The sequence below is a fragment of the Lithobates pipiens genome, unplaced genomic scaffold (assembly GCF_037356315.1).
Source record: "Lithobates pipiens isolate NorthernLeopardFrog02 unplaced genomic scaffold, aLitPip1_a1.2 Scaffold_25, whole genome shotgun sequence".
Classification (NCBI taxonomy): Eukaryota; Metazoa; Chordata; class Amphibia; order Anura; family Ranidae; genus Lithobates; species Lithobates pipiens.
The window spans coordinates 107,929,746-107,955,025 of NW_027507787.1; the positions used below are offsets into that span (position 1 = coordinate 107,929,746).

At 44.9% G+C, this 25,280-nt stretch overlaps 8 pseudogenes; all 8 read left to right on the plus strand.

Moving 5' to 3' along the window:
* The first annotated feature begins 791 nt into the window (after window positions 1-791).
* LOC143931844 (5S ribosomal RNA) lies at window positions 792-910 on the plus strand (annotated as a pseudogene).
* Window positions 911-1,218: 308 nt separating this feature from the next.
* On the plus strand, window positions 1,219-1,337 carry LOC143931802 (5S ribosomal RNA; annotated as a pseudogene).
* A 19,231-nt stretch (window positions 1,338-20,568) lies between these two features.
* LOC143931118 (5S ribosomal RNA) lies at window positions 20,569-20,687 on the plus strand (annotated as a pseudogene).
* Window positions 20,688-20,787: 100 nt separating this feature from the next.
* Window positions 20,788-20,906, plus strand: LOC143931857 (5S ribosomal RNA; annotated as a pseudogene).
* Window positions 20,907-21,226: 320 nt separating this feature from the next.
* On the plus strand, window positions 21,227-21,345 carry LOC143931276 (5S ribosomal RNA; annotated as a pseudogene).
* Window positions 21,346-21,665: 320 nt separating this feature from the next.
* LOC143932209 (5S ribosomal RNA) lies at window positions 21,666-21,784 on the plus strand (annotated as a pseudogene).
* A 321-nt stretch (window positions 21,785-22,105) lies between these two features.
* On the plus strand, window positions 22,106-22,224 carry LOC143932141 (5S ribosomal RNA; annotated as a pseudogene).
* Window positions 22,225-22,324: 100 nt separating this feature from the next.
* Window positions 22,325-22,443, plus strand: LOC143932514 (5S ribosomal RNA; annotated as a pseudogene).
* Window positions 22,444-25,280: the final 2,837 nt, after the last annotated feature.

The following is a 25,280-nucleotide window of genomic DNA, read 5'->3' on the forward strand; positions in this document are numbered from 1 at the left end:
GTTTGGATATACCAGTAATATTCGGGTCATTCCGAACGTGACACATAAGTGCTTCCAGTGTCAGAATAAAAATTAGGGGAGACAGAGGGCACCCCTGTCTGGACGAGATGGGACGCATTAGTGATGGGGAAAGAGTCCGAGCACTCTTAAAGCACCCAATCTCGTCTGATCTTGGAGGCTAAGAAGAGTCAGGCCTGGTTAGTACCTGGATGGGAGACCACCTGGGAATACCAGTTATTGTAGGCTTCTTTTTATGTTGTTGGCGTTGATTCGTTTTGGTTTTTTTTCGCTTGTTTCCCAAGGTGACCATCTTGGCATTTGTCAAGAGGGTTGAGAGTGCCCAAAGAGTTAGCTTACAGCAGCATCACCCTGAAAGAGCCCTATCTCTTCTCATCTCTGAGGCTAAGAAGGGTTGGGCCTAGTTAGTCCCTGGATGGGAGATGGCTTTGGAATACCAGGTGCCGTAGTCTTCTTTTTTATGTTGTTGACATTGACCTGTTTTTTTTCCGCTTGTTTCCCAAGATGACTATCTTGGCGTTTGTCAAGAGGGTTGAGAGTGCCCAAAGAGATTGCCTATGGGCACATAAGCCTGAAAGCGCCCGATCTCCTCTGATCTCAGAGGCTAAACAGGGTCGGGCCTTGCTAGTACCTGGATTGGAGACCACCTGGGAATACTAGGTGCTGAAGGCTTCTTTTTATGTTGTTGGCGTTGACTTGTTTTTTTTTTTGTTTGTTTACCAAGGTGACCATCTTGGTGTTTGTCAAGAGGGTTGAGAGTGCCTGAAGAGCTCGCCTATGGCCACATAACCCTGAAAGCACCAGATCTCGTCTGATCTCAGAGACTAAACAGGGTCGGGCCTTGTTAATACCTGGATGGGAGACCAGTTGGGAATACTAGGTGCTGTAGACTTCTTCTCATGTTGTTGGCGTTGACTTGATTTTTTTTTTTGTTTCCCAAGGTTACCATATTGGCGTTAGTCAAGGTTGAGAGTGCCTGAAGAAATCTCCTACGGCCACACCACCCTGAAAGAGCCCAATCTCATCTGATCTCAGAGGCTAAGCAGGGTACAGTTTAGTACCTGGATGGGAGACCGCCTGGGATTTCCAGATGCCGTAGGCTTCTTTTTATGTTGTTGCCGTTGACCTATTTTTTTCCGCTTGTTTCCAAGCTGACCATCTTGGTGTTTGTCAAGAGAGTTGAGAGTGCCTGAAGATATTGGCTACGGCCACATCACCCTGAATCTGTTCCATCTCGTCTGATCTTGGAGGCTAAGCAGGGTTGGGCCTGGTTAATGCCTGGATGGGAGACCGCCTGGGAATACCAGGTGTCGTAGGCTTCTTTTTTTTTTCAAATATAATTTTTTCTCCAAATAGGGGAAGACGGTCCCCCGAGTACATAATGCAACAGAGAAATACAGAGCAAAAAGCAGCTGAACAATACTTGATACAGGTATATTCGCAACTGTGAGTCTGCCTTCCATCAATCACAACGATTCGAGGCACAGATAAAGTACTGTACCAAGATCCAGGGTCATACAAACCCCAGGTCCCTCCGGCATAATCCATCCAGAGGGGGTTGTGGGGCCGTCATTCCCAATTTTCCACTTTTTCCAAAAGAGAGAGGGGGTGGAGGGGGTGAGAGATAGGGGAGGAAGGCAGAAAAGAGAAGGGTTGAAAGATCAGGAAAGGAGAAGAGGGGACGAGACACGATGGCAGCCACTGTCCAAGGGGCCAGTCAAGGAAAGCTCAGAGCACTAAGGCGATAGCAGGCGACATCCTTCCAGGTAGAATATAAAGGTATTCCAGATGTCTCAGGTTTGTTTAAAAAAGTCTTGTTTACCTTGTGATGTGAGGATCAAGTCCTCCATTTTTTTTAATGTCCTCTATTTTCCTAAGCCAGTGAGTAATGAAAGGAGGGGAACATTTTTTCCAATAGAGAGGGATGCAGGATTTCGCCACATTTATCACATGCCGTAAAATAGATTTTTTTGTACTTCTTAATGGGAATCTGTGAATGGTGCAAGAGAAAGAATGCAGCCTCTTCCTGGATGGAGAAGTCTGTGAATTTTTGTGTTATGCATCGGATCTCTGTCCAGAAGTCCACCAAGCTGGGGCAGGACCAAAAAATGTGCAGCAACGTGCCCTCTTCTTCTCCACACCTCCAGCATATGTTCGAGGAAGAGGGGAAACATTTCTGCAGCTTTGATGGTGTCAAATACCACCTGGTGAGAAGTTTAAAATTCGTCTCCTGTATCTTCGTGCACAGCGACATTTTGAGAGCCAAAGTGATAATGCGTTGTCTCTGTGCTGGGGAAAATTAGCAATTAAGGTCCTTTTCCCAGTTGGACAGACAGGTTAAGTGTGGGTAATCTGTTTGAGAGAGAATGTGGGCCAAAGGGCCTTCGCTCCTGCATAGAGTCTCAAACTCCGTCTGAGGGCGGGCGAACATTTGAGGATTGGGGATGGAATGGAGAAAATGATGTCGTTGCGCCGCTCTCCAAAAAGGCAGTTGAAAAAGCCCTGTCGGATCTGTTAGGGTTGAGAAAGAAGGCCATTTTCCATCAATGACGAATTTAGATGCATTGTCTAGGTTGGAATTTCTAAGTGGGTCCCCAGTTCAAAGGTTGGATGGCCACATATAGGGAATAGGGAAGTCAAAGACGTGAGTGTGTTTTGGGTAGCGATCAGGTGACTGACTTTCAACTAAGCCCCTATAGTGGGATGTGACATAAATTCTGTGGGTAAATACTTATAGCACCACATGGCGCTTCTTAGCGGAATTCGGGAGTGAGCTTAGAAAGTTGTTTCGATTCCAGTCCAATACACGCCCCAGATGGGAGGCCAGGTAGTAGCGTCGCAAGTCAGGGAGAACCAACCCTCCCTGTTGTTTAGACAATGTCAGCTGTGACCGCTTAAGTCTGGGATTTTTGTGGGCCCAGTTAAATTGAGTGAGCAAGGATTGAGCTTGCTTAAAAAACGGGACTGGAATCTGGACCGGGAGAGCTTGGAAAAGATAAGTAAATTTAGGGAGTATGTTCATTTTAATGAGATTGCATCTCCTGAACCAGGAATGGAGGCCAGAATGCCACCCGTGAAGCAAACTGCGGATCTTAGTGACAAGGGGTGGGGGGAAGTTCAACATAAACGTACGCACGATGTCCGGTGGAATGTAAATACCTAAGTACTTAAGGGCTGTATGGGTCCATTTAAATCGAAAATTGGACTGCAAGTCTATTAACGTTTGCGGGGGGACTGTAACCCCCATGGCCTTTGATTTCAAGAAGTATCACGTATATCTGGAATTCCCGAAGGAGATTTGGCAAGGAAACTCTGGGATTCGTCAGCGAGAACAGCATGTCATCTGTGTAGGCAGATATCTTGCACTCAATAGTACCCATTTGGAGTCCCGTTATGTCTGAGTTTTGTCGAATTGTGGAGAGAAAGGGTTCCAATGACAGTGCGAATAATAGGGGCGACAGGGGGCAACCTTGTCTGGTCCCATTCCCGATGTCAAGGGGAGATGAGAGAACCCCATTCGCTTTGACTTGAGCTGAAGGGGCGTGAGTATATCTTACTTATCCATGCCAGCATCCGTTCACTCAGACCTATATGGCGAAGGACCGAGAACATCATTGTCCATTTCACCCGATCAAAAGCCTTCTCGGCATCAGTACTCATGAAAAGACAAGGGGTCCCAGATGACTTTGCTTTATGGATCAGGGTAAGCACCTTAATGGTGTTATTCCTATCTTCCCTGGTGGGAATAAAACCTAACTGGTCAATATGTATAAGGGACTGCAAGTGATGTGCCAATCACGTGGCGAGGATTTTAGAGAATAGTTTTAGGACCGAATTTAGGAGGGAAATGGGTCTGTAGCTCCCACATAGGCCCGGGTCTTTGCCCTCCTTAGGTATCAACGAGATGTGGGCTCTAAGGGTATCCTCAGGAAAATCCCCATTCGAGCTCAGAGTATTAAATAAATTCACCAAGCGCGGGCCGAGAATAGGGAGGAAGGTCTTAAAGTATTGTGCGGTATATCCGTCAGGGCCCGGAGCCTTACCCACCTTCGGAGGTCCCACGGCTGTCTGGACTTCTTCCAGTGTGATCGGGTCCTCCAAGCACTCCCGTGATTCCGATGAGAGGGTTGGTAGACCAGAACCGGTTACATATCTGTCTATATTGTCCTGTCCAGACCCTGAATCGGGCAGGTTGTAGAGATCAGAGTAACATTTTTCAAAGACTTCGGCTATTTGGGTTGGGGTAGAGGCCCTCTGGCCATTCTCATCTATCAACTGTGGTATGTAAGAGCCAGATTTCAACTCCTTTACCGACCTGGCTAAGATTTTTCCGCATTTGTCCCCTGACTCCTACGTCAGTTTACGACAAAACTGGAGTGCCGCTTTCGCTTTATAATGGAGTAGGTCAGCAATATGGGTACGGAGTGTCCCGAATTCAATCTCTAAGGTCCGTGAGGGGGCATGTTTATGTTTCGCTTCCACAGAGGCAAGTTCACGAAACAGATTAGCAAGCTGTTCCTTCCATGTTTGTTTGATGCGCGCCCCGTGCCTGATAAGTACCCTGCGGAGTACTGACTTGTGAGCCTCCCAAATTATCCCCGGGTCACAGTCCTGCGTTTAGTTTTCTTGGAAATAAAGGTCCAATTCCCTGGTCACATCTGCTAAAACTTCCGGTATCTGGAGAAGGCTCTCATTAAGGTGCCAGAATAGAGACCTAGGTGATGGGTTCCTAGAGAGGGTGTAGGTAAGGGCTACAGGAGCGTGGTCGGACCAAGTTATATGGCCGATGGAGGAAGAGCTCACCAAGTGCAGTTGGTCATGTGGAATCAAGAAGAAGTCTATCCTCAAGTATGATTTGTGAGGGGAAGAGCAAAAAAGAGTAGTCCCTTTCCCCAGAGTGTTGCAGACGCCAGACATCAACTAATTGGTCATTCAGTAAACACTTAGTAATCCGCTTTCTAGAGGAAATGAGGAGCGAGGAGAAAGAGGCAGAAGTGTCAACCGATGGCGAAAGGGGACATTAAAGTCCCCACCTAATATCAACAGGCCCTCCCGAAAGTCACATAATCTGTGCAGGGTAGTTCCGAGGAACGTGTCTTGGTGATCATTGGGAGCGTACACAGTGGCAAATGTAAAAAGGCGCTCTCCAATGTGGCCCCTAAGAAAAAGATATCGGCTCCCAGGGTCCACCAGAGAATCCTGGAGAACCCAGGGGAGCCTGCTAGAGATCAGAATGGAGACTCCCTTGGTCTTAGAGGAGGAGTTAGTAGAGTGGTAGACCTTAGGGAAGGATCTCAACCATAGAAAGGGGAGGCTAGTATTTTTAAAATGTGTTTCTTGTATAAAGGCCACATCAGTACAGGAAGTCTTCAGTTCTCACAGGAGGATCCACCGTTTTTCAGGGGAGTTCAGTCCCTTAACGTTTAGAGAGGTGACCTTGACTGAGTCTGCCTTCGCTCCTCGGGGAGGGGGAGGGGGACGTCAGAGAAAAGCAAAGAAAGTTGAACCAAGGTAGGTTTTGGGTAGGTAATGCATGGCGGGAACTAAGGGGGAGAAAGGAAGGGCAAATGGAAGGAAAGGTAAAGGGAAAAAGAGGCCGGGCACCTCAACCCCAGGGGGAGAGGGAAATTAAGGGTTGTCCGCACTCAACAGTACAGGAAGGGTATACTAAAACAGCACAATTATGCTATAGCGCTTACCAGATGTACACTGGGTTTAAAGCGCTGTCCTACTTGGGTTGGTGGGTAGACAGGTCGGAGAGGGAGCCCCCGAATCCTAGTCCCCCCAGTCCCGGCAGTGGTAAATGTCACGTCTGATACTGGTATGCAAATAAAAGACAATCAGTAACATCATAGAACCAAAAAACAATAGTATAACCAAAACAGAGGTAGAGCATATAATTGTCAGCACTGAGGGGTCTCCTCGGCTCGCCCTAAACGTAGGCATGCACGAGAGAGCCTGTCACAACAGAAAAGGCATCACAGAATGGGATCCACCACCCCCCGTCCCAATCCCCTAAAGTACATGCAGTCCCCGAACAAATCCATTGCTCCCTTTGGCAGATTGTCCTCTTCTTACCCCCTCTCCCCCGTCCACGCCCCGGGGGAAAAGGGGCAGGGAAAGGGGGAGTAGAAGGGGGGAAAGGGGTAGGGAAAGGAGGGAAGGGAAGGGTGGGAAACAGGGGAGAGGGGAAAAACATGCGGAAATGTCAAGTCCTTTAGCGCACTCCCACCAGCAAACACCCAGACCCCATAAATTTCAACTCCTCCCCTCCATGGTCACCACATCATGATGAAAGAGGAGCAGCCCTGGTCGGTGCATGGAAAATCTGGCAGGCAAGGGGCTGGGGCCACCATCCCTCCATCCAACGGGAGACTTCACCCGAGCAGCAGTCCTGGGGCCCGCCAATTAGTGTCTCTCCTGCATCGCCATCGGGGGCTGTGTAGAGCATCCAGAGGGAGGCTGGGACTGCCCAAACAGTAAGGGGTAAATCCTCCAGGGGGGTCCAGAGTCACCCTGGAGGGAAGCAGTGTCTTGTACCAATAGGCTCAATAAATAAGTCATCCAGGGTCCCCAAAAGCTGCAGAAGGCAATGTCAGCAAAGAGTAGGTGGGAGCCAGAGGGGGGGACGAGGGGCGCAACCAGGGGGAGGGGACACATATGCGGGAATATCAAGCCCTTCCAGTACAGCGCACTAGGTATCACTCAGATCCCCCAAAGTGCAACTCCCCCATCTAAGGTAAAGACTCCAGAAGGGAAGATGAGCCGCCCTGGTCTGTACATGAAAGAACCTGCTGCCAAGGGGTTGGGGCTATCATCCCTTCCTCCAATGGGAGATGCCACCGGCATGACAGCCCCGTGTCCTGTCAAGTGGTGCCCCTCTGACAATGTCGTTGTGGTATATGTGGAGCATCCAGGGAGAGGCAGGGACCACCCAAACAGTGAGGGGTAAAGCCTCCAAGGGGGACCGGTGTCAGACAGGAGGCTAGCGGTGTCTTGTACAAGTTGGTTAATTAGACAAGTCATCCAGTGTGTTCCTGTGAGCAGCGGAAGGAAAGGTCGGTAAGGATTATGAATGGGTGGGGGCCAGGGAGTGCATAAAACTGCCACCAGATGACCGGGGCAGAGAGGGCAAGGGGATGAAAGTCAGATCTGGTAGGTGGGGGCGGGGGTGAGGAGTGTCCCTCATATTACTATCTGTATACATTAGCCTGTCTTTTGTACACATTAGCCGGTCCTCTGTATACACTAGTCTGTCTGTATACACTAGTGTATACAGATAGGCTAGATTATACAGAAGAATGTCCTGGGTATGCAGAGATGGAGGCTAGGGTATACAGAGAGAGAGGCTAGAGTATGCATACTTGCTAGTGTATACAGACGGACTAGGGTATACAGAAGGCCGGCTAGTTTATATAGGGAGGCAAATGTGTGCAAAAGATAGCCTAGTGTATACAAATAGGCTAGATTATAGAGAAGAACATCTTGGGTATGCAGAGAGAGAGGCTGGGTTACACAGAGAGGCTGGTGTATGCAGACTTGCTAGTGTATACAGACGGACTAGTGTATACAGAGAGGCTTGGGTATACAGAGAGCTAATGTATAAAGAGCAGCTAGTGTATACAAAAGACATCCAAGGGTCTCCAGAGAGACTCGTGTATGCAGAAGACCGGCTAGTTTATACAGAGAGGCTAAAGTGTACAAAACACAGGCTAGTGTATATAGATAGGCTAGATTATACAGAAGAACGTCCTGGGTATGCAGAGATGGAGGCTAGGGTATACAGAGAAAGAGACTGTGTTACACAGAGAGGCTAGAGTATGCAGACTTGCTAGTGTATACAGACGGACTAGTGTATACAGAGAGGCTTGGGTATACAGAGAGCTAATGTATAAAGAGCAGCTAGTGTATACAAAAGACATCCAAGGGTCTACAGAGAGACTCGTGTATGCAGAAGACCGGCTAGTTTATACAGAGAGGCTAAAGTGTACACAACACAGGCTAGTGTATATAGATAGGCTAGATTATACAGAAGAACGTCCTGGGTATGCAGAGATGGAGGCTAGGGTATACAGAGAGAGAGACTGTGTTACACAGAGAGGCTAGAGTATGCAGACTTGCTAGTGTATACTGACGGACTAGTGTATACAGAAGACCAGCTAGTTTATACAGAGAGGCTAATGTGTACAAAAGACAGGCTAGTTTATACAGATAGGCTAGATTATACAGAAGAACATCCTGGGTATGCAGAGATGGAGGCTAGGGTATACAGAGAGAGAGAGAGAGAGGCTGGGTTACACAGAGAGGCAGGAGTATGCAGACTTGCTAGTGTATACAGATGGACTAGTGTATACAGTAGACCGGCTAGTTTATACAGAGAGGCTAATGTGTACAAAAGACAGGCTAGTTTATACAGATAGGCTAGATTATACAGAAGAAGGTCCTGGTTATGCAAGAGATGGAGGCTAGGGTATGCAGAGAGAGAAGCTTGGTTACACAGACTTGCTAGTGTATACAGACGGACTAGTGTATACAGAGGACCGGCTAGTTTATACAGAGAGGCTAATGTGTACAAAAGACAAGCTAGTTTATACAGATAGGCTAGATTATACAGAAGAACGTCCTGGGTATGCAGAGATGGAGGCTATGGTATACAGAGAGAGAGAGAGAGGCTGGGTTACACAGAGAGGCAGGAGTATGCAGACTTGCTAGTGTATACAGATGGACTAGTGTATACAGTAGACCGGCTAGTTTACACAGATAGGCTAATGTGTACAAAAGACAGGCTAGTGTATACAGATAGGCTAGATTATACAGAAGAAGGTCCTGGTTTATGCAAGAGATGGAGGCTAGGGTATGCAGAGAGAGAGGCTTGGTTACACAGACTTGCTAGTGTATACAGAAGGACTAGTGTATACACAGGACCGGCTAGTTTATACAGAGAGGCTAATGTGTACAAAAGACAGGCTAGTGTATACAGATAGACTAGATTAAACAGAAGAACGTCCTGGGTATGCAGAGATGGAGGCTAGGGTATACAGAGAGAGAGGCTAGAGTATGCATACTTGCTAGTGTATACAGGCGGACTAGTGTATACAGAAGACCGGTTAGTTTATACAGAGAGGCAAATGTGTACAAAAGACAGGCTAGTGTATACAGATAGGCTAGATTATACAGAAGAACGTCCTGGGTATGCAGAGATGGAGGCTAGGGTATACAGAGAGAGAGAGAGAGAGAGAGAGAGAGAGAGAGAGAGAGAGAGAGAGAGAGAGAGGCTGGGTTACACAGAGAGGCAGGAGTATGCAGACTTGCTAGTGTATACAGATGGACTAGTGTATGCAGTAGACCGTCTAGTTTATACAGAGAGGCTAATGTGTACAAAAGGCAGGCTAGTTTATACAGATAGGCTAGATTATACAGAAGAACGTCCTGGGTATGCAGAGATGGAGGCTAGGGTATACAGAGAGAGAGAGAGGCTAGGTTACACAGAGAGGCAGGAGTATGCAGACTTGCTAGTGTATACAGATGGACTAGTGTATACAGTAGACCGGCTAGTTTACACAGAGAGCCTAATGTGTACAAAAGACAGGCTAGTGTATACAGATAGGCTAGATTATACAGAAGAAGGTCCTGGTTTATGCAAGAGATGGAGGCTAAGGTATACAGAGAGAGAAGTTGGGTTACAAAGGGAGGCTAGTGTATGCATGCAGGCTTGCTATATTGCAGAGCGTAATTTATCAGGAAAGAGATCCAAAGCGTTAGTTGCAGTAGTATCATAAAACTGAGAAATCGTTGCATTACTCTAAATTTAAAAGTTGTTCCGGTAGCACTGAAAAGACGATATTAGATGAGTGATCTACACATTTCGTTTACTATTGCAGACAGATACCGGCTAAATGTTAATATGTTAATATGTGCTGCGTGTAAGGTAGAAATAAGATGGTTAAGTGTGAGCTGGTTTACCAGGATTTAGAGATAGTAATCTGTTTATTCTAATAATAAATATAGCAAAATAACTCTAAAATTAATATTGAGACAGTATATACAGGTCGGGTTTAAGTGGAAATACACTAAATAACAGCAACGACGTGTGTAGGTTTTTATCAATCAGGTTCATTACGTGTCTTTAATCATGTAGTGAATATACCCCAAATATAGCATAAGGATGAGAAAGGATAATAACGGGCAGAGGATGCCATGCCAAAAAGACAAACTGCATTAGAATTGTGAATATGAATTAGAGATGAAATGCCAATCCCCACGGCTACGTACAGCAAAGCAGCTAAATATTCAGCTAAATATTCTGCAATAGCAGAGATTAAGTATTGCAGTCGAAATGAGATCGGAAGCGTTAGTTGCAGTAGCTCCAAAATGACTGAGAAATCATTTCATTACTCTAAATGTAAAAGTTATCCAGGTAGCACTGAGTGGACTGATATTAGATGAGTGATCGTTGTAATACAAATTCAGTTTCCTATAGCAGAGAGATACCAGCTAAATGTGAAACGAGCAATTAAACTGTTCACGGTAGCATTGCATTACTCTTCATACGTGCAGCGTGTAAAGAAGCAATAAGATGGTTTTGTATTACCCTAAAATTAGCAGTATGCGTAATAAAGGTGAGTAGGTAACATGTATTTAGACATAGCAAACTCTACAATCTAATTTAGCAAAATTAGAACGGATAATATTGAGACAGTATATAAAAGTCGAGTTTAAGTGGAAATACACAAAATATCTAGCTTACCTTTACATTGTTCAATAGAGCGTTGCAAAGTAATACCAAAGCAGAATGTCGGAATATCAATTAGATGAGATGATTGCTGTAATCATGAAATATCAGCAACGACGTTACAAGGTTTCTATCGTTTTTCAGGATCCTTACGTGTCTTTAAGGATGAGTAAGTATAATAACTGGCAAAGTATGACATGGCAAAGAGACAAATTGCATTAGAGATGTGAGATAGACATGAAATGTCAATCCCCATTGGTTATTTACATGTAACCATTAATGCAGTTAACGCGGCTACATACAGCAAAGTGTGAGCTAAGCAGCTAAATATTACTTAACATATCAGAGATAAAGTATTGCAGTTGAAAAAAGATCGGAAGCGTTACTTGTAGTAGCTTCAAAATGACTGAGAAATCATTTCATTACTCTAAAAGTAAAAGTTATCCCGGTAGCACTGAGTGGACTGATATTAGATGAGTGATCGTTGTGGTACAAATTCAGTTTCCTATAGAGAGAGATACCAGCTAAATGTGAGAAGAGCAATTAAACTGTTCCCATCGGTAGCATTGCATTACTCTTAATATGTTCAGCGTTCAAAGAAGCAATAAGATGGTTTTGTATTATCCTAAAATTAGCAGTATACGTAAAAAAGGAGAGTAGGTAACCTGGATTTAGACATAGCAAACTCTATAATCGAATTTAGCAAAATTAGAAAGGATAATATTGAGACAGTATATACAGGTCGAGTTTAAGTGGAAATACACAAAATATATAGCTTACCTTTACATTGTTCAATAGAGCGTTGCAAAGTAATTCCAAGGCAGAATGTCGGAATAGCAATTAGATGAGATGATTGCTGTAATCATGAAATATCAGCAAGGACGTGACTAGGTTTCTATCGTTTTCAGGATCCTTACGTGTCTTTAAGGATGAGAACGTATAATAACTGGCAAAGTATGACATGGCAAAAGAGACAAACTGCATTAGAAATGTGAATGTGAATTAGAGATGAAATGTCAATCCCCATTGGTTATTTACATGTAACCATTAATACAGTTAACGTGGCTACATACAGCAAAGTGTGAGCTAAGCAGCTAAATATTACTTAATATATAAAAGAGATCGGAAGCGTTACTTGCAGTAGCTTCAAAATGATTGAGCAATGATCATATTGTCGGAATAGCAATTAGATGAGATGATTGCTGTAATCATGAAATATCAGCAACGACTAGGTTTCTATCGGATGAGAAGGTATAATAAATGGCAAAGTATGACATGGCAAAGAGGCAAATTGCATTAGAGATGTGAGATGGACATGAAATGTCAATCCCCATTGGTTACTTACATGTAAACGCGGCTACATACAGCAAAGTGTGAGCTAAGCAGCTAAAGGGTATTTAATAGTAAATTGACGTAGCTTGAAAATTCCAACGTTTAAATCGTTCCATTAATTTTGTAACGCACGAAGACGGCTTACACTGACTGTTTTCCGTTTCCACTGCTTATCGGCATAATGTATCAGTAACCATGAACATTAATAGTGATAGACAGCTTACATTAGGATGTATGCATGAGGTGAATGTAAAATAGTTGCATTATGTGTTATTAATGTAATCAAACTGTATTGCTATGCTTTGCTACTGCAACCACTTCTCAATCAAGTAAACCGCCCCACTGCTTTTCTCACATTTTGCTGCTGTTAAAAAATGTGTTGCAAGTGTTAGGTGTTACAAATGGTTATCAGTGCGACAGTTAATGTGGAGAAGAAGTAATACACAAAATAGAGTCAGAAAGAGAATCCTATTGCATAGAGGTCGCGAGAGATGGTTGCATTGCTCTTATGTGCAGTGTTTAAAAGGATTTAAAAAGATGGTTTTGTGTGACTTTTGCTTTAACGTAAAATTAGCTGTAGACATTATAACTATGGTTAGGTTTACAATGATTTAGAGTTAATAATCTCTATAATATAATAATAATAAGTATAGCAAAACAAATTAGGAAAATATTGAGGCATATAGGTCGAGATAACGTGAATACACAAAAGGGTAATATCTTCATTAAGGCAGAATGTCGGAATAGCAATGAGATTCGATGGTTGCAACATAAAACAAAATATGAGAACGGCTAAAATACAGAACAACAGTACATAATTTAAGAGTACAGTAGAATATAGTATAAATTATTTAAGATTAAATAGACTTAGAATGAAAAAAATCTAAGTTTAAATCATTGAGTAAATCGTTGAGTAAATCGTGAATTTATCAGCTAAGTTAACGCTGAGATTATGATTAATTTCACAGTTCCATAACGCGGTCCTTTTCCACTGGTATAGTCATAATGTAATATCAGTAATTGCTATCAGTAAATGTTAAAATTGTAAGACGGTTCACGGTTATGTGGAATTGATATGGATTTAAAAGCGGTACATTAAATTTCTGAAGCATATGGCAGAAAGACGGCTTACACTGTTTTTCTCACATTTTGCTGCGGTAAAAAGAAATGTTTTGTCACTGTGTTTTAACTGTGACAGTTAAGGTGAAGAAAAAGAAGTAATACAGAAAATAGAGTCAAACAGTGGAAACGTTTATTTGTCATGACTGGTTGAGCAATAAAACTGTTTTATTAAGATGTAAGACTAGTTTTATTCTCTACATATAGGCTTTTCAGAGAGTTGTATAATATAGGCGACCAATAGGACATTTAAATGGCTTAATGTTGTAGGGAGGAAGTATCGCTTTTCAAAGGTAAGAGATTGAAAGCTTAGCTTGAAAATGTCCGAGAAATAGTTGCTTTAGTCTAAATTTAAAGAATATGCCGGTACCAATGAGAAAGCTTATATTAGACTAGTTGATCTTTGCATTAGACAATCCTATTATTATTATTATTATTATGATTAAGATCATAGTGCAGAGAGATACATTTTGCATTACCGTACAATTAGCGGTAGAACTCATCGAAGTGAATAGATTTAACCGGATTTTGAGATAGTACTCTCTATTTCTAATAAGAAATAAAGAAAAATAAGTCAGGATGGTGTGTCAGGACTGTCACATACTCAATGTGAAAGTTGATGTTGGAATTACAAATATGCAAAATAGAGCAAAAGAGTTTATTTATATGTATGATAGTTTTATTGCATGCTTGATGTGGATGATTAAAATCGTGTAGTGAGTATAATCTATATTTAGCATAAGAATGAAAAGGCATAACATGGCAATGAGACAAACTCCATTAGAGATGTGAGCTAGATGAAATGATGAAAAGTCTCTGTATAGCCCAGATTGTCTTCTGTTATCACTTAGCCTACCCTCTAAATTCACTAGCCTCTCTATATACACCAGCATGTTTACACTAGCCGGTCTCTGCATACAATAGCTTGTCTTCGATATACACTAGCCTATGTTCTGAATACACTAGCCCGTCTTCTGTCTTCTGTATGCCCTAGCCTGTCTTCTGTATACATTAGTCTCTCTGTATAAACTAGCATCTCTGTATACCCCAAACTGTCTTCTGTAAAAACGTGTCTCTCTTATAGCCTGTCTAGCCTTTCTTCTGTACACACTAGCTTCCCTGTATACACTAACCAGGCTTCTATATACTCTATGCACTAGCCTCTCTGTATAATCTAGCCTCTCTATATACCCTAGATAGTGTTCTGCATACACTAGCCTCTCCGTAGAAGCCAGCCTTTATTCTTTATTCACTAGCCTTTCTTCTGTATGCTGTAGTCTTCTATATATACTAGCTTCTCTGTACACCCCTGCATCTCTGTAATACACTAAACCCTCTGTATACCACAGCCTGTCTTCTGTATACACTAGACTGTAAAAACTAGCTAGAATACACCAGCCTGTCTTCTGTACCCACTAGACTCTCTGTATACACTACCCAGTCGTCTGTATACACTGTCAGCTTGGATGTATACCCAAGCCTGTCTTCTGTATACACTAGTCTCTCTATATGCACTGTCCTATCTGTATACACTCGACTCTCTCTATACACTAACCTCTCTATATGCACTAACATCTTTGTATATACTAGCTTCTCTTTAAACTAGCCTCTCTGTGTACCCCAGCCTCATTGTTTACTCTAGCATCGCTGTATACTCAAGCCTATCTGCATACACGAGTCTGTATTCTGTATTCACTAGCCTTTCTTCTGTCTTCTATATATACTAGCTTCTCTGTACAACCTTGCATCTCTGTAAAAACTGTCTGAACTAGCCAGTATTATGTATACACTCACCGACTGTATACACTAGACTATCTGAATACACTAAACCCTCTGTATACCACAGCCTGTCTTCTGTATACACTAGACTGTAAAAACTAGCTAGAATACACCAGCCTGTCTTCTTTACCCACTAGACTCTCTGTATGCACTACCCAGTCTTCTGTATACACTGTCATCTTTGATGTATACCCAAGCCTGTCTTCTGTATACACTAGTTTCTCTATATGCACTGTCCTATCTGTATACACTCGACTCTCTCTATACACTAACCTCTCTATATATACACTAACATCTTTGTATATACTAGCTTCTCTTTAAACTAGCCTCTCTGTGTACCCCAGCCTCATTGTTTACTCTAGCATCGCTGTATACTCAAGCCTATCTGCATACACGAGTCTGTATTCTGTATTCACTAGCCTTTCTTCTGTCTTCTATATATACTAGCTTCTCTGTACAACCTTGCATCTCTGTAAAAACTGTCTGAACTAGCCAGTATTATGTATGCACTACCCAGTCTTCTGTATACACTGTCATCTTTGATGTATACCCAAGCCTGTCTTCTGTATACACTAGTTTCTCTATATGCACTGTCCTATCTGTATACACTCGACTCTCTCTATACACTAACCTCTCTATATACACTAACATCTTTGTATATACTAGCCTCTCTTTAAATTAGCCTCTCTGTGTACCCCAGCCTCACTGTTTACTCTAGCATCTCTGTATACTCAAGCCTATCTACATACACGAGTCTGTATTCTGTATTCACTAGCCTTTCTTCTGTATGCTGTAGTCTTCTATATATACCAGCTTCTCTGTACACCCTTGCATCTCTGTAAACACTGTGTAAACTAGCCAGTCTTATGTATACACTCGCCGACTGTATACACTAGACTCTCTGAATACACTAAACTCTCTGTATACCACAGTCTGTCTTCTGCATACACTAGACTGTAAATACTAGCTAGAATACACCAGCCTGTCTTCTGTACCCACTAGACTCTCTGCATGCACTACCCAGTTTTCTGTATACACTGTCATCTTTGATGTATACCCAAGCCTGTCTTCTGTATACACTAGCTTCTCTATATGCACTGTCCTTTCTGTATACACCCGACTCTCTCTATACACTAACCTCTCTATATACACTAACATCTTTGTATATACTAGCCTCTCTTTAAACTAGCCTCTCTGTGTACCCCAGTCTCACTGTTTACTCTAGCATCTCTGTATACTCAAGCCTATCTACATACACGAGTCTGTATTCTGTATTCACTAGCCTTTCTTCTGTATGCTGTAGTCTTCTATATATACCAGCTTCTCTGTACACCCTAGCAGTGTAACAGTGCTAGGTTCCTGTATTACAGAAACAGAACACCAGCAATAAGGTGTATACTGTGCAGGAGGCACACAACACCCACTCTAACTTTTCCACTGCAGATGCATGTATTGCAGAAATTGAACACCAGTAATAAAGGGTAGCTTCAGGTGTGTACTGTGCAGGAGGCACTAACACCCACTGTAAAAGTGCTAGGTTCCCAAGCAGTAAAGACACTGTCCCTGCCTATCGTCCTCTTTCCCTGACCACCGCAACACACTATACAAGGCCGGGTGAGCTATACTTGGCCACAGGAATCCTGCCTGTGGTGAATTATGGCTCTCGTCACAGAGGATGACACATCTGATCTTATTATATAGAACCTATTATGCTCCTCGTAAACTTTTTCAGTTTGGCCGAACGGCCGGACGCAAGTTGCCCCCGGTGCGGGAACATGGTGGGAGACATGATGCACATGTTTTGGAGATGCCCGAAGTTGATCCGCTACTGGACAGAGGTGACAGGAACCATTGATCGGGTGTTTGGAACCTCCACCAGGATGGAGGCGAAGTATTGTCTCCTGGGATTAGTTGGCAGTTCTGAGATGCCTATTTCAGGCAAGGAAACTGTTGGCAATGACTTGGTTTTTTTCACTTGTTTCCCAAGATGACCATGTTGGCGTTTGTCAAGATGGTTGAGAGTTCCCAAAGAGATCGCCTATGGCCCCATCACCTTGAAAGTGCCTGATCTTGTCTGATCTCGGAGGCTAAGCATTGTCCGGCCTGATTAGTAACTGGGTGGGAGACCAACTGGGAATACCAGGTGTCGTAGGATTCTTTTTATGTTGTTGGCGTTGACATGGTTTTTTTTTCCACTTGTTTCCCAAGGTGATCATCTTGGCATTTGTCAAGAGGGCTGGGAGAGCCCAAAGAAATCTCCTATGACCACATCCCCCTGAAAGCGCCTGATCTCATCTGATCTCAGAGGCTAAGCAGGGTCCGGCCTGGATAGTACCTAATTAAAGGTGCCGTAGGAATCTTTTTATATTGTTGGCTTTGACCTGTTTTTCTTTCGCTTGTTTCCCAAGGTGACCATTTTAGCATCAGTCAAGAGTTTTGAGTATGTCCCAAAGCGTTCGCCTGAGGTCACATCACCCTGAAAGCGCCCGATCTCAGAGGCTAAGCAGGGTCTGGGTCAGATGGGAGACCGCCAGGGTCTATGTTGTTGGCGTTGACCTGTTTTTTTTCACTTGTTTCCCAAGATAACCATCTTGCTATTTGTCAAGAGGGTTGAGAGTGTCTAAATAGAACACCTATGGCCACATCACCCTGAAAGCGCACAATCTCATCTGATCTCGGAGGCCTAGCAGTGTACGGCCTGGTTAATACCTGTATGGGAGACCATCTGTGAATACCAGGCGCCGTAGGCTTCTTTTTATGTTGTTGGCGTTTACCTGTTTATTTTCGCTTGTTTACCAAGGTGACCATCTTGGCGTTTGTCAAGAGGGTTGAGCGTGCATTTGATCTCAGAGGCTAAGCAGGGTTGGGACATGGTTAGTACCGCCTGGGATTTCTCGATGCCATAGGCTTTAGTTTTAAGTTGTTGGCATTGACTTATTTTTTTTTATTTTTATTATTCTTTTATTAAGTAAAACAACATAAATATAACAGTCAACCATACAGCATGACCCAGGGTCACCATTACATGGTAACAAAAAATAGGCAGCCAAATAACTCTGGGTTCTCAGAGGGGAGTCCTACAGTTTCATGCAGAAAAGAGAGAAACCCCACCTCCGACATGTAGTACAGTATAACTAGTGCAGCTCCGTTCGGACAAATGTAATCATGGAGAACAACTGGGACCACAGCGAGCCAGCTTATCATGACCTACGTGAACCAGAGTAAAATATGAGCCGGGCATGTCCAGAACCCTGGGGTTCTTCTGGGTCCCGAAGGCTAGTAAGGAGACAAGGCATAGTCAAAAGGGAGGACGGGGGAAGAAGAGAGTGCAAAGACGGAGAGAAAGGAGGTGGGGGGAATGCGGCAGGGAAAAAAAGAAAAATAAAGACAAAAAGGGAGGAAGGGAATGCCACCCAGGGCAGACATGGCCTACGTAGGTAAACGTTAGATTTTCAGTCGTTTTCTGGGACAGAGGCACTGCTCACCTCCCGAATGTAGTCTCGAGTACCAGTAAAATACCTCCAGGGCCTCCATGTAACACTAACAGCCTCTTCAGTGTTGTGAAGGGTGGCGGTCAATTCTTCCATCTGGAGAATATGATTGACTTTGGAATACCACAGCACCTTGGATGGGGGCTGAGGCTGCCTCCACAGTGCGGGAATGCAGGCCCGGGCGGCATTCAGGAGTTGCATTGTGAGGGTTTTTTTGTATTTTCGAACAGGCTGTTCGGTCAAGTGTAGAAGGCACACTGCTGGTAACCCAAAAGTTCCTCAAGGCCGGGCATGCCCAGAAAAGGTGTCCCATGGTCCCTGTATCTGAATTTCACCTCCAACAAACATCCGGGATCGATCTATCCATTGTATTCAGAAGGTATGGGACTCTATACCAGCGTGAGACTATCTTGTATCCTGATTCTTGATATTGGTTTGCGATGGAAGCTTTATGTACTAAGGTCAGGATCTTCCCTATCTGTTGTGGGGTAAATGTGATGCCTAAGTCCCTCTCCCATTTGTGGATAAATGGTGGGGGTCGACTCCTCCTCCTGACTACTCAATAGGTTGTACAGGAGGGAGAGGGTGTGTCGCACAGGTTCCCTTTTGTGACAGATGGATTCATAGGGTGTCAGGTCTCTAGGAGTGTAGGGGGCCCTTTGTATGGCCAGAAGAAAGTGACGAAGTTGATAAGTACTAAACAAGTCAAGCGGAGGGTCAGAAAGCTCGGCGACAGTTTGCGTGGTCGGGAGCCCTCCCGAGGGCCAAACCTATCACAGACGCTGTTTCCCCACCACTGTCAAATGTCGCAGTTTCTTGTTGGTAAATCCCGGTGGGAAGTCTGGATTACCTATAACCGGAGTCATTGGTGATGGCAGGGGAGCAATGTGTGTGCAGCGGAACAACCTCCGCACAACAGCCAACGTAGCTCCCACTACGGGGTGACCTCTGAGGTCTTTTGGTAGGGAGGACAGGAGCCACGGGGAGGTCAATAGGGGAATGGATCCATCCTCAATCTCCATCTCCACCCACTGCTTGTGTGGGCCATTACAATGCCAATCAACGACTCTCGCTAGCAGAGTCACTCTGTAGTATTGTCTGAGATCTGGGAGACCCAGACCCCCCTAGTCCTTTGGTCTGGCAAGCTATTGCAAACGGGCTCTGGGCGGTTTGCACGCCCAAATAAAGTCCCGGAGCAGCACCTGCAGTTGTCTGAAAAAAGTTGGGGTTAACCGGATCGGTAATGTCTGGAACATGTATAAGATCCGCGGGAGGGCTGTCATTTTGAATGCATTACATCGCCGGAACCAGGTCAGTGTTAAAGCATGCCAGTTTCCCAAATCAGATTTCAGTCTATCCAGGAGAGGGACAAAATTAAGCGGGTACAATTGCGCTAAATCCGTTGCGATGTCAACGCCCAGGTAACATATAGATTTTTCAGCCCAGTAGAATGGAAAAGCGGAGCGGAGCCTCTTGGCCTCACCATCCGGGACCGATATATTCAATACAGCCGACTTGGCGCAATTGATTTTATAGTTTGATAGGCTGCCGTATCGCTGTAGAGACGCAAGTATATTGGGAAGCAAAATGTGTGGATTGGAGGCGGAAAAAAAATAGATCGTCAGTGTACGCCGCAATTTTGTGGTGTGCCGAGGGTTTGGATATGCCAGTAACATTCGGGTCATTCCGAACATGACACATAAGTGGTTCCAGTGTCAGAATAAAAATTAGGGGAGACAGACGGCACCCCTGCCTCGTCCCATTAGTGATGGGGAAAGAGTCCGAGCACCACTCGTTCACCCGTACCGCTGCCGACGGCGTGGAGTAAAGCGACATTACCCAGCTCATCATGTTGGAGCCAAGACCTATATGTTCCAGGGTGGCCTACATAAAGTGCCAGGCCACCCTGTCAAAGGCCTTCTCCGCGTCCGTTGACAACATAAGCAAGGGCCTTCCCTGTACATGCGCCGCATGGATTAAATTGAGGACTCGGGCCGTATTGTCTCTAGCTTCCGACTTATTTTTATTTTTTTTGCTTGTTTCCCAAGGTGACCATCTTGGCGTTTGTCAAGAGGGTTGAAAGTGCCTGAAGAGATAGCCTACGGGCACATCACCCTGAAAGCACCCGATCTCGTTTGATCTTGGAGGCTAAGAAGAGTCGGGCCTTGTTAGTACCTGGATGGGAGACCGCCTGGGAATACCAGGTGTCGTAGACTTCTTTTAATGTTGTTGGCGTTGACCTGTTTTTTTTTCGCTTGTTTCCCAAAGTGACCATCTTGGTGTTTGTCAAGAGGGTTGAGAGTGCCTGAAGAGATTGCCTATGGCCACATCACTCTGAAAGCACCCAATCTCGTCTGATCTTGGAGGCTAAGAAGAGTCGGGCCTGGTTAGTACCTGGATGGGAGACCACCTGGGAATACCAGTTATTGTAGGCTTCTTTTTATGTTGTTGGCGTTGATTCGTTTTTTTTTTTGCTTGTTTCCCAAGGTGACCATCTTGGCATTTGTCAAGAAGGTTGAGAGTGCCCAAAGAGATCGCTTATAGCAGCATCACCCTGCATGAACCCTATCTCTTCTCTTCTCTGAGGCTAAGAAGGGTTGGGCCTAGTTAGTACCTGGATGGGAGATGGCGTTGGAATACCAGGTGCCGTATTCTTCTTTTTATGTTGTTGACATTGACCTGTTTTTTTTTCGCTTGTATCTCAAGGTGACTATCTTGGCTTTTTTCAAGAGGGTTGACAATGCCCAAAGAGATTGCCTATGGGCACATAACCCTGAAAGCGCCCGATCTCCTCTGATCTCAGAAGCTAAACAGGGTTGGGCCTTGCTAGTACCTGGATTGGAGACCACCTGGGAATACTAGGTGCTGTAGGCTTCCTTTTATGTTGTTGGCCTTGACCTGTTTTTTTTTTCACTTGTTTCCCAAGGTGACCATCTTGGCGTTTGTCAAGAGGGTTGAAAGTGCCTGAAGAGATTGCCTACGGGCACATCACCCTGAAAGCACCCGATCTCGTTTGATGTTGGAGGCTAAGAAGAGTCGGGCCTTGTTAGTGCCTGGATGGGAGACCGCCTGGGAATACCAGGTGTCGTAGACTTCTTTTTATGTTGTTGGCGTTGACCTGTTTTTTTTTCGCTTGTTTCCCAAAGTGACCATCTTGGTGTTTGTCAAGAGGGTTGAGAGTGCCTGAAGAGATTGCCTATGGCCACATCACTCTGAAAGCACCCAATCTCATCTGATCTTGGAGGCTAAGAAGAGTCGGGCCTGGTTAGTACCTGGATGGGAGACCACCAGGGAATACCAGTTATTGTAGGCTTCTTTTTATGTTGTTGGCGTTGATTCGTTTTTTTTTTTTTGCTTGTTTCCCAAGGTGACCATCTTAGCATTTGTCAAGAGGGTTGAGAGTGCCCAAAGAGATCGCTTATAGCAGCATCACCCTGAAAGAGCCCTATCTCTTCTCTTCTCTGAGGCTAAGAAGGGTTGGGCCTAGTTAGTACCTGGATGGGAGATGGCGTTGGAATACTAGGTGCCGTATTCTTCTTTTTATGTTGTTGACATTGACCTGTTTTTTTTCACTTGTATCTCAAGGTGACTATCTTGGCATTTGTCAAGAGGGTTGAGAATGCCCAAAGAAATTGCCTATGGGCACATAACCCTGAAAGCACCCTATCTCCTCTGATCTCAGAAGCTAAACAGGGTTGGGCCTTGCTAGTACCTGGATTGGAGACCACCAGGGAATACTAGGTGCTGTAGGCTTCTTTTTATGTTGTTGGCCTTGACCTGTTTTTTTTTCACTTGTTTCCCAAGGTGACCATCTTGGCGTTTGTCAAGAGGGTTGAGAGTGCCCGAAGAGATCACCTATGGCCCCATCACCCTGAAAGCGCCCAATCTCGTCTGATCTCGGATGCTAAACAGTGTCAGGCCTGGTTAGTACCTGGATGGGAGACCGCCTGGGAATACCAGGTGCCATAGGCTTCTTTTTTTTTATTTTTTTTATTTAGTAGTATGCGACATACAATGCAAAGGCAACTTCACAGAATGTGTGATACAAATAGTTACAAACAAACGATCATATTGCATGGATATCAGAGCCAATGGTAAGAAGTCAGAGGAGAATAGCACGTGTACAGCTTTGCGGTCATATCAAGATGAGATTAAAGCTCCATCTCGTTGGGATCCTCTACTACTTAAAATATTATTGATACTAGCCCTGCTACCCTCGAAGAGTTTAGATATCCATAGATAGGGGAAGAGTATTGTGTAGTAGTCAAATGGGGTCGGAACCTACCATTTTCTTTTCCCTTTTTTGAGTTAAGAAGGGAAATAGTAGAACTGAAAAGAGGGAGAAGGGGAAAGAGAAGATTGGGGAAGGAAATGGCAGAAAAGGAAAAGAAGGGGTAAGGGGGTGTCGTGGGTAGAGTGGATAGGATGGGGTCCCCTCCCAGGGAGCAAGAGACGCCCTCGGCTCACCAGATCATCAGCTGTCCAACGTTTGGAACAGCGATCTCCAATGATCACCATGAGCTTACTATGTCTCGCGGAGGTATTCTTCCGAAAAGCGAAACTGGGTCCAGTAGAACCATCTGTTCCCATGCTCCTCCGTTTTATCCCTCATTGTGGCAGTCAGGTCTTCCATTCGTTCAATATCATTTACCCTTGCGAACCACTGGGTCACCATTGGAGCAGATTGCTCTTTCCACTGACTTGGGATGCAGGCCCTAGCTGCATTGAGGAGATGTTTAAGTTATGATAACGCTTGTTTAGATGTTTAAGTTATGATAACACTTATGATAACGCTTTCTCGACATAGGAGTTAGAGTGAGAAGAACTGCTGCGGGATCATTGGCTAAGGAAATCTCTGTGAACTTGTGGATGAGTCTCAGGACAGGCTGCCAGAATGTTTGTAATTCAGGGCATTCCCAGAAAATGTGGAGAATGGTGCCAGCCTGTTGCCCACAGCGACAGCAGCGGTCAGATTGACCGGGGAATATTTTGGCCAACACCACCGGTGTACGATACCAGCGTGTGATCAGCTTATATGAGATCTCCTGATATTTACTGCAGAGTGAAGACTTATGGGCGAAAAAGAGTATTCTGTCCTTCTGTGGTTTGGAGAATGTAGTTTGTAAGTCCCTTTTCCATTTAGCTAGGAAGGGTGGATCCGTGGAGGATTGTGCGTCTGTCAGGATTTGGTAGGACCTAGAGAGGGAACCACGAATTGGGCCATCATCCAGGCAAAGTTCCTCAAAGGGGTGGAATTGTCTAGAGAAGAACGAATGGTTAGGTAGTGATCCGAGGAAATGGATTAGCTGTCTAGCTCTCCAGCTATCCAATGCAACAGGTACTTGCTCTAGCAGTATGGTCCCCATGGGAATCAAGCCGTGGGTCCAAGAAATAGGGCTGCTCTCAGAAGCCCTTTCGGGGCTTGCCTGGTAAAGGCCTGGTCAGACAGGCCCGGAGGGAATCTAGGATGTCCAATAATTGGGGTCATAGGAGAAGGGAAGTTAGTCAGGTGGGAAAGGTGAAAAAAACTATCCATCTCGGCGAGCGAGGGGCCAATTAACGGGTGAGTAGTCACACAGGGCTCCAATGGCCTCCCCGCCCAAGGCAGACCAGCCAGTGGAACCCGCGCCATCTCCTGCTCTAGCTTGACCCATAGCTTCAGTTCCCTATGCCGGTGTCTTATCACATATGGCCCCCCATCGGATAGTGTCCGCTGTGTACTGCTCATGCGCAGTACACAGCAACACAGATTCCGAAAATTGCCGAGCATGAACGGCGCCTGCGCACTGAGTCCAGGTTCTATCCCCACTATCTAAGTGGACATAGAGTAATAATATAAAAGAGCCGAGCGCAGCGAGGCCGAGCCCGAAGCGTGGCGAGCGAAGCTCGCCTGCGAGGGGCCCTCTAATATTCACAACCCTATGTCCGCTTGGATGGTGGGGCTACCACCTCCACTCACCGCGCAGGCGCCGTTCAGCTTCGGAGATTTTCCGAAGCTTCGTCTGCTCCGTACTGCGCATGCGCAGTACGGCGTGGACACTATATCATGGCCGGACAGTATATGGCAGAACACCGGCACCAGTCAACCCCCGGTGTCATGTGCATCGTTGTGTAATATAGAGCAGGGTTCGGGAAGCCAATACCTCCCCGCAATTTCGGTCGCAATAGCATTGCCCTACCAATACGCATATGTTTTCTGCGCCAGAGGAACTTGATAAAGATTGAGCGAACCGCATGAAAGAAAGTCTGGGGTATTTTGATAGGTAAGGCTTGTAGTAGATACAGAAGTCGTGGCATCGCGTTCATCTTCAACACATTACAGCGTCCGAACCATGACAGAGCTAGTGGGTCCCATCTTTTAAGGTCCGCTTTAAGCCCATAGGCTTCTTTTTATGTTGTTGGCTTTGACCTGTTTTTTTTGCTTGTTTCTCAAGGTGACCATCTTGGCGTTTGTCAAGAGGGTTGGGCGTGCCTTGAAGAGAACGCTTACGGCCACATCAACCTGAAAGCACCCGATCTTGTCTGAATTCAGAGGCTAAGCAGCGTCAGGCCTGGTTAGTACCTGGATGGGAGACTGCCTGGGAAGACCAGGTGCCATAGAAGGATCTGGTCCGGTTAGTGTCTTGATTGGGAGATCGCCTGGGAATACTGGATGCCGTATGCCGCGTACACACGAGCAGACTGTATGGCGTACTTAGTCCGTCGAAACACATTTCAGTGGACAATCCGCTCGTGTGTGGGCTTCAGTGGACTTTTTTTTTTTTTTGTTTAATATATGTTTATTAAATGAAAAGAAAAGACAGGTATCA